Source organism: Solanum verrucosum, unplaced genomic scaffold (assembly GCF_900185275.1).
Source record: "Solanum verrucosum unplaced genomic scaffold, falcon-dt-bn FXZP01000068.1, whole genome shotgun sequence".
NCBI lineage: Eukaryota > Viridiplantae > Streptophyta > Magnoliopsida > Solanales > Solanaceae > Solanum > Solanum verrucosum.
Genome location: NW_026020085.1, coordinates 583,292 through 589,291, shown reverse-complemented (window position 1 = coordinate 589,291; position 6,000 = coordinate 583,292).

Here is a 6,000-nt window from a genome sequence, read left to right as displayed (position 1 = left end):
TACTTTGCTCTAATTTCTGATTTTGTATATTTTTCAAATTTTGTTTAGTCTCTAACCTCTCTTGCTTCTGCATTGCTCAGATAAATTCTTGAAATTTTATTTAGGTGGTGAAGTAGTCTCCAAGCTGGTCACTGTATAGTCGCTGCCCAGAGAAAGGTAACGTTTCCTTCATAATCTTCTCCTCGTCTTCTTCTATTTCTGATATGTCTCGCTACTCTGTTGTTGTGTCACTGTTGTTTGTAGATGAGAACTAATGACTTCAATTTGCTATATATGTGTTCTTAATGGATTTCCTTGATTCATATTAATGTGGAAGTTGGGTTTTGTCGTTTAGTATCTAGTATTGTCGCTTATTTGTTCCTTTGTTTGAATCCTTTTTCTGTGATTCCTCTTCGATATGTCGTAGAATCTCTGTTCTTCGTTTTCATTGTCTGTAAGCCCAGGTTTTACATTCAGTTTTGCTACTATTAATGATGCTTTCTTTCAAAATAAGGATAGAATCTTGAAGCTAACTAAGGTGAAAGTTGTTTGTGTTTTTGTTTTGTTGATGTAGTAGATTGTTTTCAAATCCCCTGATCATTCTACGAATCAAATTTATGTTTCCATCTGCCTAAATTTTAGTCAAAAATGCCCACTGTTTGTAATTAAGCTTATAAGGTGTGAAGTCATGTTACTGTCCAGATTGTAGTTTGCTTTCAAAGTCGTTGTCTATTTCTCTTTTCTGATCATCTCGACATGTTGTTATGCTTGTATTTTCAATCTTTTTAAGTCCTTGAAGTTTGGCCTTGTTAAAAGGTTTGATATTGGTACAATTATGTGTATGTTCTTGGTGAGTTAAATAAAATGTCACGGGTCAATCTTTGTTGGCCGTATTGTTCAATTCATAAAAGATTAGATGTAAACAATTAGGTAGTCACTGAATTTTGTTTCAACAGTTATTAAAATAGTATATGTTTGCTTTTGTTTTATTTGATAGCTACTAGTTATCCATTCTTTCCTTAAACTCGTCTCTTGTTTATTTATTATACTTAATAGCTACTAAGCTATTAAGTATACAATAGAGTAACTTCTTTTTAGATTTGGCGAAATAACTTGAAGAGAATTTTAGCTTCTGATTTAGTGAGCATTAATTTAGCTTCTTCTTTTTCTATCTTTTATTTCCAAGTTTTATAATTACTATATATATAGGTAGTTCTAGGTGTACATGTTTATAATATGCACCATTTGTTTAGAGACAACTATCTAACTATTGCTTCTGCACATACTCTTCAACTTGGTATCCATCTTTACATCCTTATATTTTATTTGAGTAGTTAACTTCTTAGTTTTTCATTTGAACGAACTAGGTATCTTTGATTTTTGATATATTTTTTTCATTGCTGCATCAGTTTAGCATTTTGGATGTATGAAATTATGTCTGCTTTCATTTGATAATACAACTACTAATATTCTTGTGCAATTCTCACGGGACAAGTCTTTCACCCTGCGAGACCTTGCTTCTGTACTTTGACGTAATTTCTCTTTTCTTCATATATTATCTTTGGTAGATAGGAGTTCCTTTTAGCTTTTGAAAATGTTACTATTATTTTCTGAAACTATTTATTTTATTTGTGTGTTTAAATACGTTTTATGCTTTAAAAATAACCTCGAAATGATTTGATTCAATGAAATCAGGAAGGATTTTTTGTCTTACCTAATACACTTGAGTTGGTTAGTGTTGTATGGTTCATTTGTAGAACTTAATTTAGTTTGAGTATTTTGGTGTTGAATATACTGATTTAGGTGATTTGGGGTTTAAAATTGCAGTTTCAATTAAATTTTTCCTCTACCTCAGCTTCCCGTCTCCTTCATCTATTTCCTCTAATTAGCCTTTGTTTTGAAGGTATACCATCCGGTGTATGTGAAGTTCGAAGAAAGACATAGACATCCGGTAAGTGTTCTATTTCCCCTTTTTCTTCTTCTTTCCATTGTCATAAAAAGATTTCTGTTGAAGTTAGAAAAGGAAAATGTTTCTTCAACCATCTCATATCAGTGTTGGAAGAAAAGGAAATGACGTGATGAACAAAAACCAGTACAGATAAAAAGAAAAGAGAAAAAAGTAAAGAACAAAAAAAAATTAGTAAAAAGCTTCCACCTGAAAGGAACCAGTGATGTTCTTATAGCTTGGCTATCTTATTTGTCTTGATTCATTCTCTTCTATCACTCATTATTCTTTCATAGCTTCTTTCTTACTTCCATTTTCATGTTCATCTTTTTCACATCAACAACACTAGTATCATTTCCTTGATTTACAAAGTAAATAGTTTGAGTACAACTATTCAATTGTTCCATTGTGATTTCTTTTCAGTCTGGAAGAACAAGTTTTACTGTTATTTCTTTTGACAAATATCTATAGTTTTATACGACTAGTTAGACTGATGACTAGTGGTTCTAATCAGGCATGGTGAAGTTTATATTTTTTTAGACGTCTTGAGTTCTATTATTTATTTTTTGATTTAGGTTTGCCAGGTCTTCGTTAATGTTCTTCTATTTTCTGTCATTTGATTAAAGGTTCTCAATGTTGGTGCTCTAAGATATAGGTAGTCATTTGACGTTTTGAGCTCAATTGGTAACTAATTTGATCGAAAAAGCTAGTTCAAAGATGCCTAATTTCAAATCCCTTGAGCTTCTGCTAGAGCTTTAAGTCCTTCTGCTTCCTTCATCTTTACATATAAATCCCCATCTATTATCTGCTTACGTCTGTAGAAATAAGCCTTTGCAGTTGCTTTTTGTGCCTCTGCTTCTTTCTCCTTTCCGTAGTGAAATGCTTCAGCTTCTTTTTGTTTCTTGTAGAGCTCTCAATTTGCTTCTTGCACCTTTTACACCACTGAGGCATTAGAAACTTCAAAGTTAGGATTTTTTTTTTGTAAGTTTTATGTTTTATGTAAAAAGTAACCTAATAATAATTGTGTCTAATCTACTTTCATGTTAAATTACACTGATAGTGTGAATTATTGTTGATTCTCGCATAATCAAAGATGTTAGTTTCTCCATTTCAGTTCATGTTCTTGTTAATAACCAACACAATCTGATGTTAAAATATAGCAGGCACTACTGTTCTACCCTAATCAGAGGATCTGGTTGATATTCACTGAAAGTAAGGCTTACTCTTTATTTTTACCCCTGATTTAGCTCAAAATTTAACTATCGAGGTATTTACTTTACTGAATGTAATTAGGAAGATGCTTGTTGTCATTGTGTCCAATGTGCTTAAGCAAATTTAGTTTCTTTATATGTGTTTTGTGTTTTGTTATTTGTATGCTTGTACTATTAGTTCCTTATTTATAAAAGATTATATATAGTTTATACTCTAAAGTAAGCTGGCTGGACTTAGAATGCTTTATTATTCTGTAAGTTGACTGGAATTAGAATTCTTCAGTAAGGAATTTTTTTTAGGTAAGCTTTTTTTCAGCTTTCCTAGTGAGAAATTTTAGTTTCAGCTCCTCATTTCTTTAATTCACAGGCACAACAGATCAAATTCCAATTGCTGTGAAAGTTACTGAATGAATCTATTTCATTCTAATTCGAGAAACTGTTTTTGTTAGTTCGATCTCTATATTTTGACTAAATTTAATGAATATGAATTAGAGTACCTTTTGGTCAATCAACTACTGCTTTTTTAGTAAAAGTTTTGTTTGTTTAAGAATTGACAGGAATATGAATAATCTAGAGCGTGGTTGGATGTATGAGAGGTTGGATGGTCGTGGGGCTATAAACTCTAGTTTCATAACTGGTGTGGATAAGTTTATCTAATTTGCATGTACACAACAGGATCGCTTGAGTGATGACAAAGTTAGATGTCCATGTAAAAAATGTCTCAACTTTAGATTCATGGATGTTGAAATCGTTATACATCACCTTTATTAGACTGGATTTGTTGATAACTATTTTGTTTGGAAGCATCAAGGGGAAAAAGATGTGATCAATGAGATTTCTTCAGGTCAAGATTTGCATGGTAGTGCTCAACCTGAATTAACATATGATAATCCATACCAACAAATGGTTTTAGATGTTTCGTGTCCCAACTTTTCCCAAGGTTCAAGTTGGCAATCTTTTAGCTATATTGAACCTCAACCAACTCATCCTTGTGAACCTTTGATGGAGGAAGATCCTAATCCTGACTCTCCAAAATTATATGATTTGCTACAAGCAGCTACTCAAAAATTGTATCCCAGTTCTTCTCTCTCTCAACTTGCGCTTGTCTCTCGGATGTTAAATATTAAAATGGAGAACAATATGTCACAGAGAGGTTATAATCAAATGATGCAATTGTTGAAAGAGGCTTTACCTGAAGATAACATGGTTCTTGATAGCTATTATCAGACCAAGAAGCTAGTCCGTAGCTTGGGTTTGCCAGTTGAAAAAATTGATTGTTGTGAATCAGGATGTATGTTCTATTGGGGTGATGATGAACACCTTACATATTGTACATTCTGTGGCCATGAGAGATACAAGCGTCGTGTCAGCTCTCGTAAAAGGAAATTGGTCCCTTATAAGAAAATGTATTATTTTCCTTTGATTCCTAGATTGCAAAGATTATATGCATCCCCTGCTACTGCTGCGGACATGAGATGGCATCATGAGCATACAAAAGAGGATGGTGTAATTCGTCATCCATCAGACTCTGAGGCTTGGAAGCACTTCAATGAAAGTCATCATTTTTTTGTTGTGGAACCAAGAAATGTAAGATTGAGGTTATGTACTGAAGGTTTCCAAACATTTAGTCAGTTTGGGAGTAAATACTCTTCATGGCCAGTGATTGTCACTCCTTACAATTTACCTCCAGGAATGTGTATGAAAGAGGCTTATATGTTCTTAACAATTATTCTTCCAGGGCCAACCAATCCCAAACATAAAATTGATGTTTTTTTGCAGCCTCTGATAAAAGAACTGACTTTGTTGTGGGAGACAGGTGTGGAAGTATTTGACATCTCAAAAAAGCAGAACTTTCAACTAAGGGCAGCTTTAATGTGGACAATCAGTGACTTTCCAGCATATTCTACGTTATCCGGATGGAGTACTGCTGGTAATTTAGCATATCCCTATTGTATGGAGGAAACACAATCCTTTAGATTGAAACATGGTAGAAAAACATCATGGTTTGATTGCCATAGGATGTTTCTCGACCAAAATCACCCATTTAGGAGAGATCGTAAAAACTTTCGTAAAGGCAAGACTGTCCAAAGATCATCACCACCCTATAGAACAGAAGCAGAATTATTGAACCAAATTTGTGACTTGGGCATAAGGAAAGTAACAGAGTTAGATGCAAACGAAGTTAATCGAAGATTATGCAAGTCTTGTGGATGGAAAAAGAAAAACATCTTTTGGGATTTGCCTTATTGGAGTTCTAACATGATTCGACATAATCTTGATGTCATGTATATTGAGAAAAATGTCTTTGATAATGTGTTTAACACAGTTCTTAATTTTGATGACAAAACCAAAGACAATCCACAATCACGTCAAGATATGGTAGAATATTGTGATCGACCTCAATTGGCAAAAGACAGTAGTGGAAAATATCCCAAAGCTGTATATACAATAGACAAGGAAGCACGAGCTATCTTGTTCAATTGGGTGAAAGGCTTAAGGTTTCCAGATGGGTATGTTTCCAATTTGGGTAGATGTCCAAACACAAATGCGAAAAGGATATTTGGCATGAAAAGTCACGATTGCCAAGTGTTCATGCAACGACTAATGCCTATTGCTTTTCGTGAACTACTTCCTAGTAATGTGTGGCAGGCACTTACATAATTGAGCTTATTTATTAAAGATCTTACTTCCACCACTCTACGAGTGGATGACATGGAGAGATTGGAGAGAGATATTCCACAAATCTTATGCAAGTTAGAACGTATATTTCCTCCTGGGTTCTTTGACTCAATGGAACATCTTCCTGTGCACATTCCATATGAAGCAAGGATAGCTGGACCAGTGCAATATCGATGGATGTATCCT